The sequence below is a fragment of the Tamandua tetradactyla genome, chromosome 11 (assembly GCF_023851605.1).
Source record: "Tamandua tetradactyla isolate mTamTet1 chromosome 11, mTamTet1.pri, whole genome shotgun sequence".
NCBI classification, from domain to species: domain Eukaryota; kingdom Metazoa; phylum Chordata; class Mammalia; order Pilosa; family Myrmecophagidae; genus Tamandua; species Tamandua tetradactyla.
This window is the reverse complement of record NC_135337.1, coordinates 40,518,088-40,530,517: the sequence shown is the minus strand read 5'-3', so window position 1 is coordinate 40,530,517 and position 12,430 is coordinate 40,518,088. Positions and strand designations below refer to the sequence as shown.

Genomic DNA, 12,430 nt, shown 5'->3' with positions numbered 1-12,430 from the left:
ACTGCACGTATTATTTCTGTTTTTATGGTTATATTATGAAAATCACTTTTCACATTATTGTGTAATATATTGTTAGACTATAAAATCATTGTTTTAAAACTGTTTAAAAATGTAAGCATTAATATTCTGAAAATGCACATTTTAAGAAGAAAAAATAAATGTAGTTGTATTCACAACACACAACCTGAATATATTTTATCAAAAATGTCACTTAATTGTCAAATAAAAAGTAACTTTTTCCAAAAGTTATTTTTATTCTAAAATAGTCAACATTTGATATTAAAATTTTAATACGGATACAAAATATTTAAAGTCTATCAGAGTTTTAAAAAAAACTTCCCCCTGGAAGCTGGCTGGCTGAAGTAAAGATGGGAAGTCTCTCCTGACCGCTGAAATCATCACTTCTGCCATTTAAAGACTTCCACTGATTTGATACGATTTCTGTCAGTGTTGAATGCAGTCTCCTCAGTTGAATGTACCTATAATCAGCCATAGATGCAATCAACTTACTGATGATTTAAGTCCAGAATGTACTCATGGTAACACTCAGGCCAGTGCTTTGCTTGACCAAACTGAACACTAAAACCTGGCCAACTTGACACATAAATTTAACAATCACATAAACCTAAATGTTTTTATTAAAATAAAACCGCTCGCAATTCTAGCATTGCATGCCCATCTAGTTGATCCATTGATCCATAGTAAAATGCCATAAAGAAAAAAAAACATTTTTACAGTGGCAACATAAATATCAAATATTTAGGAATGAATCATTTAATGAAATGTGCAAGACTACAAGACATCTACATGGAAAAATATAAAACAATAAGGCAAATTTAAAGGATCTGAGTAAATAAAAATTGTAAGAGTTCTTTGTTTTCTTTTCCCTTTTTGTTGCTTTGTTTTTATGGAGCATTATAAGCAGGTTCTAAAATTTGTAGGGAAATGCAGGAGTAGCAAAAGCACTTCTCAGGAACAGTTGGGAAAGAGCAGTTGGAAACAGGTGGAAAAGATTTGTAAAGAGTAAGTAATTAGTTTTGCCTATTGGTAGTGCAAGGATAGACTAATAGAACAATGGAACAGAATAGAGAACCAGAAACAGATCTATGCATCTATAGACACTTGATCTATGACAAAGAAAGCACTGTAGGGTGACAGAGAAAGGACATAATGCTGTGACAATTTGATGTACATATGGAAAAAAATGAAACTTGGCCTCTATCTCACACCATATAGAGGCATCAACTCCAGGCAGTTTATAGACCTAAATGTGAGAGGCAAAACAAAATTGTTAACAGATGATATAGGAGAATATTTTCGTGACCACTGGAGAGAAAATGGTTCCTTAAGCAGAGCACAAAAAGCATTATTCATAAAGGAAAAAAAATCAACACTACTTATTATTTAAGAATTTGTTTATCCAAAAACACTATTAAGAGAGTAAAAAAGTAAGCCACAATGTAGGAAAAGATATTTGTAAAGCATATAATCAACAAAAGACTGGTATGAAGAATATACTATGAATACTTAAAAATTCAAAGAAAAAGGTACACAACATAAAGAAAAATTGACAGGAAGCCAGAATAGGCACTGTTTAGTTTGCTAATGCTACCAGAAATGAAATGGCTTTTATAAAGGGGATTTATTGAGGTACATAAAAAAAAATGTCCAAACTAAGGCATCCGGGAAACAATAACTTGACTCTGAAGAAAGGCCCATGTCTGTCACATGGAAAGGCACATGGCATTCCTTTGCTTCCAGCTTCTAATTCTAGTGGCTTACTCTCTAAGCATCTGTGGTCCCTCATTTATCTTCTCTGGGGCAAAACTCTGGGTTCTGGCTTGCTTAGCACCTCATGGGAAGGCACATGGCAACGTCTGCTGGCCTCTGGTTTCTAGTGGCACTCCAAGTATCTCCAAGTGTCTGCATCTGAGCTGTCTCCAAAATGTTTTGGCTCTTTTAAGGACTCCAGTAAACTATCAGTCAAGGACTCCACCTTGATTGGAGTGGAGTCACATGAATGGGTGGAGTCACATCTCCATCTAATCAAAAGGTCATACCCACAATTGGGTATGTCATATCTCCACGGAAACAACCCAAGCAAAATACCCTAAACAATAGGTCTACCCCCACAAAATTGGATTAGGATTAAAGAACGCAGCTTTTCTGGGGTATGTAACGATTCAAACCAGTATAGGCATTTTCTATTTCTTTGCATCCTTGCAACACCTGGTATTGCAATTTTCTATTGCATTGCATCCTTGCAATACTTGGTATCAGTATTTTAAATTCTAGTCATTTTAGTGAAAATGTAGTGCTTTATTGTGGTGTCAGTTCACATTTCCCTAATTACCAAGTACATTGAACATTTTTCATGTTTCTCAATTACTTAGATTTACTCTTTTATAAAATGGCATGATTACTTTGAAAAGCAGTTTGGCATTATCTACTAAAGTTCAAAATACACATCCCCTACAGCCTACTCCCAACAGAAATAAATGAATGTGTATGCCACACATAGAAACACACGATTCCGTAGATGCAGAAAAGCATCAGATAAAATTTATTATTCAGAAATCATAAAAACTCTTAGCAAATTAGAAATAGAAGGGAATTTTATTAACCTGATAAAGGATGTTGTCATGGTCAGGTTCATGTGTCAACCTGGCCAAGTGGTGTTTGGGCAAGTGCTGGCTTGTCTTTTGCAATGAGGACATTTCATAGAATTAAATCATGAGCATGTCAGCTGCATCCACAGCTGATTCCGTTTGTAATCAGACAAAGGGGTGTGTCTTCTGCAATTAGTGATGCTTAATCTAATCACTGAAAGCCTTATAAGGAGGATTCGAAAGAGACAGGCTCTTCCTGTTTTGGCTGGTGAGCCACTCCTGTGGAGTTCGTCCAGACCCTCCATCAGAATCGTCGGCTTCACAGCCTAGTCTGCAGATTTTGGACTCTGCATTCCCATGGTCACGTGAGACACTTTTATAAATTTTATATTTGAGACTGTTCCCTGTTGATTCTGTTTCTCTAGAGAACCCTAACTAATACAGATGTCTAAGAGAAAAATAAGTCCTAAATCAAACATACTCAATGAGAATATGTTACTAAGCATTCCCTTTAATATCAAAGACAGGAAAGGGTTCTCATTGTCACTGCTTCTATTCAGTAGTGCACTGGTGGCCCTGTCCCCGAAACTAATACAGGTGAAAGAAGAAAAAGGTATAAAAATTGAAAAAAAGGAAACAAAACAGTCATTATTTGCAAATAATAAGAATATCTACACAGAAAACCCTAGAAGGATCTCTAATAAATTATTAGAAATAATATTAGTTTAGCAATGTTGCTGGACATAAAGTTAATTTAAAGTAATCAGTTACACTACAAACAAATGAAATTAATTTTGAAAAGATTTTTTACAATAGCAACTAAATAAATATGGAATTTAGGAACAAATGGCAAAAATATAGTTCTATCTATGCAAGAACTATATGGAGAAAATCCTAAAAATTATTAAAAGACATCAAAGAAGACCTACATTCTTGGAAAAATATGTCGTGTTCCTAAAGCTCCTAAAGATGTCAGTTTTTCGAAATTGATCTATAGATCTAAAGTAATTCAAATCAAAATCCCAACAGGTCTTTTCAATGAACTTAACATTTTCTAAGTTTACATGGAACATATGAAATAAAACCCCCAGAAGGGCCAACATTAAAAAAGGTTGGTGATACCAGATTTGGGCAAGGATGCACAACAATCAGAATTCAAACATTGCTGTAAATTGAAACAACCACTTTGGAAAACAAGTTGACATTATCTTGTAAATTTGAAAATTCATACACTCTGGACTCAGCATGTCACTTCTAGACTGGAGAACCTCTTGCATGGTTATCTTGGAAGGCATGTGCAATTTACTCATTTTTATTGAGGAGAGATCTGGATGGCCCAGCAGGTTCATTTCCTCCCCTTTGATTAGCTTGGCAGAGAACTGATTCATGAGGTCTGACCTAACTGATACCAGATGCTGAGCTTCAGAGGTTCCCCTTTCTAACAAAACCCTTTTGGGACCAGGGAGCTTCCATATTTACACAGCTGCATAATACTCTGGCTCTCTGTTCCTAAATATATACAGCATGAGGGGTGGGAGTTTCTTCTATACTAGAGCATTGGCCATAGTTCATGCAGACATCTATGTTCTACCCTAAGTGTCATTTAATGAGAGTTTAGGGGAATGTGTGTGCACCACTAAATCTCTAATTGCAACTTCTTCCCTAGTAAATCCTGTTTTATACCTGCACAATTTGTACTAGGGTTGCTGAGGAAGTCACAGGCACACCTAGCAGCCATCTCCCAGCCCTTGCCTATTCAACCTCCTTTTCCACGGTGTGCAGAAGTTTCAATAAGTTTCCATTCCACAGCCTGGGAGAGACGTTAGGTCTAATGAAAAGGCCTGGCCATACCTTAAACTTAGATACCCCAAGCCAGCAGCCATGGCCTCCCTCCACCTGGGGGTGTATAAATGCTCAACACTTAAATGTCACAGGATCTTTTCTCTCCCTCGTGAAGTGGGGTGTGCAGAGCTGTCGTTCATTGACCCAACCTGAGCAGCTGTCCTCTCAGGGAGACTGACCACGATGGGATCTTGTCTCTTGCTCTTTTGTACCCTTTGTGTGGTGTAAGTAATAAAATCACTATGTGTTGAACGTTTCTGTTGTGCCCCAGCCTGTGTTCCTTGACGTACCATATCACTCCACAGAGGTGTGCATCATTTTGCATGCAGCACCATTGTTTGTAATACCAAAAAATAAAAAAAAAATAAGCCACCCAAATATTCATAACATAAATAAACTGTGATATATTCACACAATGGAATCCTGTAGAGCAACAACAACAAAAAAGAAATAAACCACAGTCATAGGCATTGGTATGAATCAATATCAGAACCTTAATATTAACTGAAAAAAGTTTTGGAAGACTGCAAATAGTATGATACCAATTACATAAAGTTAAAATTTCCAAAACTATGTTTAATTAAGAGATGCATAGATATGGGTAGCACCATATAGAAAAGCAAGGGATACTAGACACAAAATTCATGTTAGTGGTTTCTCGAGGTGGAGTGATAGCATCAGGCAGAAGAGAAAGCACATAAGAGAACTTAAAGTTGTTGGTAATATTCATTTTTTTTTATTAAGTTGAGTGTTTCATGTATGGCATTTGCCCTACTTTGTCCTTCATAACTTATCCACATATTTTCTTCTACATGTATTAAAAAGTTCATATATTTTGAATACGAAAAAGAGAGATGTGGCTGTTTTCTCCCCCAGCTGGAGAAGACAGACAGGGCTCCCAAAATCCTTTGTAATTTTCTTGGACAGAGAGAATTTTCTGTAAACCAAGTGCTGGTGTAGGGGTAGGGAAGCCTCTCTGGCATGTGTAGAGTTTTCCACTGTGCTTTCTCCTATTTATCAGAGTCCATGTCATTCCAGTGAGCACAGGAAGACAAGAGGGGATGGGGAATTGTTGTTTCTAATAAGTAGTTTCAAACAATCTTATTATACTGCATGAATATAAATTTTAAAATTCTCTCATAAGCAGAGGGCCAGATTTGGGAACAGAAAGATTGAGAATCTCACAAGTCCCAAAGAATCAAACCAAAGATCAGGCTTCATCACAGGGTGCAATGACAAACAGCTTCTTCTGGAATTATTTGCAATTCCCAAACGTGCATGGCTCTTTCATGCCTATGAGCCTTCATATGTTATATCCTCTACCTGCCATGCCTTTCCCCACTTCCTTTGCTTTACCTACTCTTAGTCCATTTGGTGTGTGGGCTCTGGAATTACTGACAACACTAATACTTTCAGATCTCAGATTACTTCAAAATTGGAATAACGTATTCTGATAGTAGGATAAAGCACAGCGGAAAGCTCTACTACTATGCTAGAAAGGATTCCCTACCCCTTCACCAACACTCAGGTTTACAGAAAATTCTCTCTGCCCAAATGATATTTCCTTATGGAGGTATTATGATGATCATTTAAAAAAATAGTGCTTAATAGCAATACTGGCATATCAACAAGCACTTAATTATTGGTGGTGATGATGATGATGATGATTATTCATCACTTAACTCTGATTCCTTGCTCTGAGACATGGCCAGTTCTCATGAATTAGATAGAATTAGATAGATTTATCTTTTCCTCTCATCCCTTTGTACTTAACCTTATTATAGTACTTACGATACTATGTTGTGATTGATTAATTAGTCAAGAATTTTTAAGGACAAGCTTAATTTGTTAATAGTAACAAATATTTTCCTAAGTACTGGGAATAAACTAGTCAGCCGAGGAGTCTGTCCGCTTGGAATTTACAGTCTATAAGCAAATACAGAAATACGGTATAGTGATTATTAACGATAGTGATTATTAAAGTCATGGGTTTTGAAGGAGAGGTGGCTGTTTTAGAAAAGATGATTAGCATTTAAACTGAAACCTAAATAATGAGAAGCTAGTCATGCAAAGAGGCATGAGAACAGGGAACACAAAGGCTCTGAAATAGGAATTGCACAAGTACATTGGCTTATACCAAAAGCATGTGACTGAAGCAAATTGAGCAAGAGATAAAGTTTAGAAGAGGAGAGTAGGGTCAGTTCATGCAGGGCCATTCAAAGGGTCCTACTTACAGTAATCCGATTAAGATTAAAATTAAGACCATGACTTTTTGGGGTACATGATTCAATATACCACACCTTTGAAATGTTTTTAGCAGCCAAGTAGCTTGAAATGATTTATGTTTTTAAAAGATTAGCTTGACTGGTATATGGAAAATGGTTTGTAAAGGGGCTTGCAAGAGAGACCAGATGTGTCACTGAAATCCAGGTACAAGACTGATAGTTGGCATGTGCAGGTCCTGCTGTCTGGGTGCTTTATGGCCAGCATGTGTTGATCGGATGCAGTTCCTAATTGGTTGATGCCCATAATGCGCTATCAGTTGTTAAATATTTTGATTATTTCCTGCTATCCTAGTGAGAGCTCATCATGGTGGCTCAAAGTAGGGGGGCTGCTGTGAGAATGTGGAGACATAGGCTGATAGAGGATATATTTTGCAGTTACAACTGGAAACGCTTGCTGATGAAGTAGATGTGGGAGTGGAAGGAAAGAAGAAGAGGCAAGGATGACCAACACCTGTGTAAGCTGTCTTCTCCACTGGTCCACGCTCTCTTTCAGAGTCTTTAAGACTCTGGAGCGGTCTTATCCCCAGCACCTCCCATTCGCCCTGCAATGAAGAGGAGCACAACATTTCTGCTGGATGGAATCGATACATGAGGACATGGGTCCAGAGGGGAGTCGGCAAGGTCCAAGGGGAGCACTGTAAGATAAGAAAAGACAAATGACAATTAATCCCTTATGATCATCTGGGTAGGAGGGGGCAGAAAGTAGCCTTTTACTGAGGATTGCTTAAGGATGAAAAGGGCTAGGCCCTCAACCAACAGGGGTGAGAGATTCAGCCCTGGGAGAGTCCGGTACAGGGTCAGGCAGTCCGACTCCTGAGGAACAAGTCAGAAAATTAATTTTAGGAAGAATGGCCCAAGGAGCGGGAAAGAACACAAGGAAAGCAGGTCAAAGTGATAAAACTATTGAAGCTGATACTGGATCCTGGGTAATAAAGTAGCAGCCCAGGCTGAACTCTGTGCCTAAAGGCTAATGACATCCAGATCTTCTCATGCCTCCTGCTTTGGGTGAGGACTGGTTCTGGGACAGAACTGAACAAAAGAAAAGAAAAAAGAGAGTGAAGGAAGCTGCCTGGGTTCAGGGTCAGGGAGTGAGGAGAACTACCTTATCAATTAACTTCTTATCCCAGGAGACCTGACAGTGATTTATAACCACTTGCTTTGTATTGGCCAAGCCCAGTTCAGTGTTTGGCCTATAATAGGTGCTTATTAAGCTTAATAAGTCCTTAACTGTTTGTAAAATTCAAAAGACCCACGTTTTCTTTACAGTTCAAATTTTTAATAGAGTTTGACACTGTTTTCCAAGTTTCAGAAAGGATGCTAGAAAACCATAAATTTGAAGGGACGATGTTATTTTCATCTTACCAAATATCCAGTTAAATCTGTTTTATGATTTCCCATTAACAAAATGAAGCTCAATTTAAAGACAGCGATCCAATGATCCGGCCTTGGGGCTGGTAGCTACATCGCAGGAGCAGCAGCCGTCTCAGTACACACCCCTGATCTAAATTACTCTGCTCATTGTCACAGGGGGCCTGGAAGGAAGCAAAGAACCTTTTGAAAGTTGTCTTGTGTCTTTAGGGATTCTTGTGTTTAAACATCAGTAGCAATAAATATTCTCTGCAGGGGTTATAAAGGAAATTGATCACAGACCTCATAAAATACTAACGATTAAAATATTAATTATAGCACGAGTTTAAATTCATTTTAAACCCTCTAAACTCCAATAAAATTTTAAACTGGGTAAATTGCCCTCCCAGACCAAAATATTATGAACTCAAACATCTTACTGCACTTCTCTCTAGAGAAGACAATACTTCAGCTAACTAGAAACAAACTACTTATAATAGCTTTGGAAAGCTTAAATTGAAATATTGTTTCAGAGAGGAAACCAGGTTTCCCCCTCCTCATCTTGAGGTCCCCTTAGTAGTTTTCTGTACCAGGATTATTCTTTCATTCTCCCAGCTCAAAACTTTGAGAGGTTTGTGTTTGTTGGCAGCGGTTTTGTTATTGTTGTTTTCTATCTTTTTCTTCTCTATCACCTGCTGCCATGCTAATTCAGATCTCTGCTCTGAGGTCATAGAAATGGCCATATAAGGCCAGAATGAGTCTCATCCCTCTTTTACACATTACAAAGCTGAAGCTGGAAGGTTGACTTGCCTAAGATGCACGTTATCGTAGGTGGTGAAGTGGAGCCTCCACGCTCCACTGCGAATGCTCTTGCAGCCGCACCAGGCTGCCTCCTGACTTTCAATTCCAGTCTCGTTCCCTTAAACCCACCCACACTAATCCTGCAACCACGTTTTCCTGCTCCAGAGCCAACAGAAACTCAAGTTCCTCTAACTTTCAAATTTCCCCCTAGTCTGAACAAATCCAGACTACTCAATCTTTTCCTCCCAAACTGTTTGCCTTTCCTTGCAGCCAGGTGGCCGCCGTCTATCCTGCCTTTGTGCCTCTTTCTGCTTAATGAGGCTCCCTTTCCTTTAAGCTCCTGCTCCCACTCCTGTCATCTCGGATTTCTCTTTTCCCCTGCTGCGCTCAGGCAATGCACGATTTAGCAGACTCAGGTGACCAGCTGTTTCATGGGTGTCTGTCTTAGCTCTCCCAGAAGAGGCTGACGGTCTATGGAACGGTGGTTCTCAAAGAGTGTTCCCCAACCTGCAGTATCAGCATCGCCTGGAAACTTGTTTAAATGCGCATCCTCAGGCTTCACCCCAAATTAGGAACTCTCTTAATCACGCATCAGAATCACCTGGAGGACTTGTTAAAACACAGACTCCTGCACCCACCCTTAGATCCCCTTTAGTTGGTCCAGGGTGGGGTCATGTTTAAAAGGTTCCCAGTGATACTGACACTGTTCAGGGACCACGTTTTTGTTTCCGGGAACCACAGCTACAGAGCCTTGTATGGTGCTTGCTTCTGCACGTATTTTCCATTGGACCTGCGTAATGCATGTGGTTTTCCATCCGAACTCCACTTTCTTTTTCAAGGGTTGATTACAACTTTAAGGAATGATATCTCAGGCTTGAATTTAGGTGGCATTTCCATGTATGAAAATCCTTTGGAGGGGTGGTTGAAATAAGCATCTTAATGCAGGTATCAGCCTGGAAACAGAGAGGTTAAAAGTGGAATGCCTCACACATTTTCCATCATTAAAAAGTTCATCAGTGCTGTTGCAGTGGCTGTTAGTACAAGGCCATTTTTCTCATGCTCAACCTGCACAGTGGACTTTATAATGAAGAAAAAAGTTCAAGTAGAAAACTTGGGTTCTAATATTCTCTATTAAGTCGTGTTATGCTAAAAATAAATCTTAGACATAATTTTATGCAGAAAAAAATATGTTTTATGACACATTATAATTTCCAAGTACTTCTGGATTTCAGTTGATCCCTGAGATATCTAGGAGAGGCAAGTGGGTCAGATGCTAACATTCTCATTTTACAAACGAAAAAAAATTAAAAGCTGGACAGAGAGAATAAGTGATTCACTGAAGTCAAATGATTAGTAGGTTCTGAACCAATTTAAATAGATGATAAAAAGTAAGGATCAGTCATGCAGGACTGATCCTTACTTTTTATCATCTATTTAAATTTTAAAAATTATGGATTTAGCTTCATATGCTTCCTATTTAAACAGATAATAGATTTATGTAAGAACTTACTAAAACTAGGTGTACTTACCCCCATATACACTTTCTTGGGTATGTTGCTTATGGAGTCATTCTCTATTTTTAGACACACAGTTCAAGACCCCAGTGTGATAGAGACCATCGTTTGGCTTATCTCCTTAAATATACTCTACAGTGCCTTTTCCCTTCAAGTTTTCATGTTAATAAAATTACCGTTGTTCCAGTGCTTAAATAAATTTTAAAATGTAAAACTGCTTTATAATAAACCTGTTGCTTGGAATATTCTCCTTTTTTAAAAGTATCCAAGGAGCAAAATTAAGCCTGCTCACTGTGACATAAACTGATGGTGCTCAGAGCCCAGTGTTAGTCTGAGGGTAAAAAGCTCTTGATAATTTCCCATGTGATCCAATGTCCAGGCTCAGGCAGTGCTGTGGCTGGCAGTTCAATTACCCACCAAGGAGCGGTTACTTAAGTGAGAGAATGCCGTCTGAGTCCCAACACTTAGCATATCTAGATTTCCAAGTACTTAAGAAAGTGTTTCCAGTGATTCTCCAAACCATTCATCTTCATCTAAGACAATTTCCTTTAGTATATATATCATGAGAGCCTATAAGACAGAAAAGAGGAATGAATGAGTATATAAAATGGAATGGTCTAAAATCTATTCTCTCAAGAACCACTTACATCTATTCTAGAACAAAGTCAAGGTGAAGCAAATTTTTGGAAAGCATAAACTATTCAATAACTACTTCTGAATCCATACATAACTTGCATCAAATTTAAATATAAGGGAGGAGTTAGCCAGGCACCACCAATACTTGACAATAATTTTACCCTCTGTGAATGAAACCAATATGTAATGGGGAGGATCCATTCAATATGTAATGAGCATTAATCTGTAAATGGATGGCTGAAGAGTTTCAGAAATACTGCAATTGTGAAAGTAGCCTCAACATAGTGTTTGGTAAACATGTCTGAAATTGTGTGCCTCCAGCTGGCAATTCCATGACTGTGAATCTGTGCTTGGGAGCAAGAAGCAGAGAAACAATCAGGATCGGAAAGCAAAACTTGGCCCCAGTGTCCTTGGCACTCCTAAAAGGGAGAGTCCGCATCCTTTGCAAGTACCAAATCGCGATGCTGTCAGGCATTAAATGTCATCCAACCAATTCCCTTTATTGTGATCCTGAATTCTTAAAGAGTCTTTTGATTATATATTTGCTTTCGGGGTAAAATTTTCTATATAGAGAGAATCTGCTGAACAACAGAGGCAAACACGCTTTTGGCAGTTTTGTTTCTCGGGCTATTTACTTCTTAATATTAATTGCATTCTGCCTTATTTGACAATTTCTTGAGTCTGGTTAATGTGGGTAGATCCCGCCCAAACCAGAGAAGACTCTGAAATCCCAATTCTAAACTGCAAATCTGAGAACAAAGACTTTGAAAAGCTTCAATAAAGAAGTTGCTACACTTTGACACAATCCTAGCTGCCCATCCCATCACTTCCTTTCACTTGCTGACTGCTCAATCTCATCCCTGTCTAATTGCAAGGAAATGCCACATTTACAGGTGTTATGAATTTTGCAAAGCGGAAACACTCCATCACAGTTATCTGGCTTTCTTATTCAACCATTGACCTGAACTGAATTTAGATTGACACCTTAAAGGTTAAAAAATAAAAATAAAATGAAAGTAGTTTTATGTGCTTGTGATTTCTCACGTCATTTGTTTCTCTGACCTCAAAGTCATTAGAGAAAACCAATTAACCACAAATTTTCAGTCTTATTGCCAAGTTTCACATTAATTGCTTTTTAGTCAACTGACTCTGGCTTTCTTAAAAATCAACAGCAACCTCAGGTTTTGGCTGTCATCTGGCCTAAGACATGGTAGCAGTTAGCAAACATCTGATATTTATATTTAATCCCATTAAATATTGTGACAATGTCACCTTCAGCAGGGTAAAGCAAAAATAAGAAGTTTTGAATGTGCTTGGAGAGTAAGAGATCTTTCAAGTCCCCATAGAGGCTTTGATGAGCCATGAAGTGAGTCAACTGCTATCCAAAAATATTAAA

The 12,430-nt window shown here is 38.2% G+C and overlaps 1 pseudogene; it reads right to left on the bottom strand.

Annotated features, from left to right (window-relative positions):
• Nucleotides 1-12,430, bottom strand: part of LOC143649115 (trafficking protein particle complex subunit 10 pseudogene) — a 28,304-nt pseudogene that overhangs the window by 2,363 nt on the left and 13,511 nt on the right.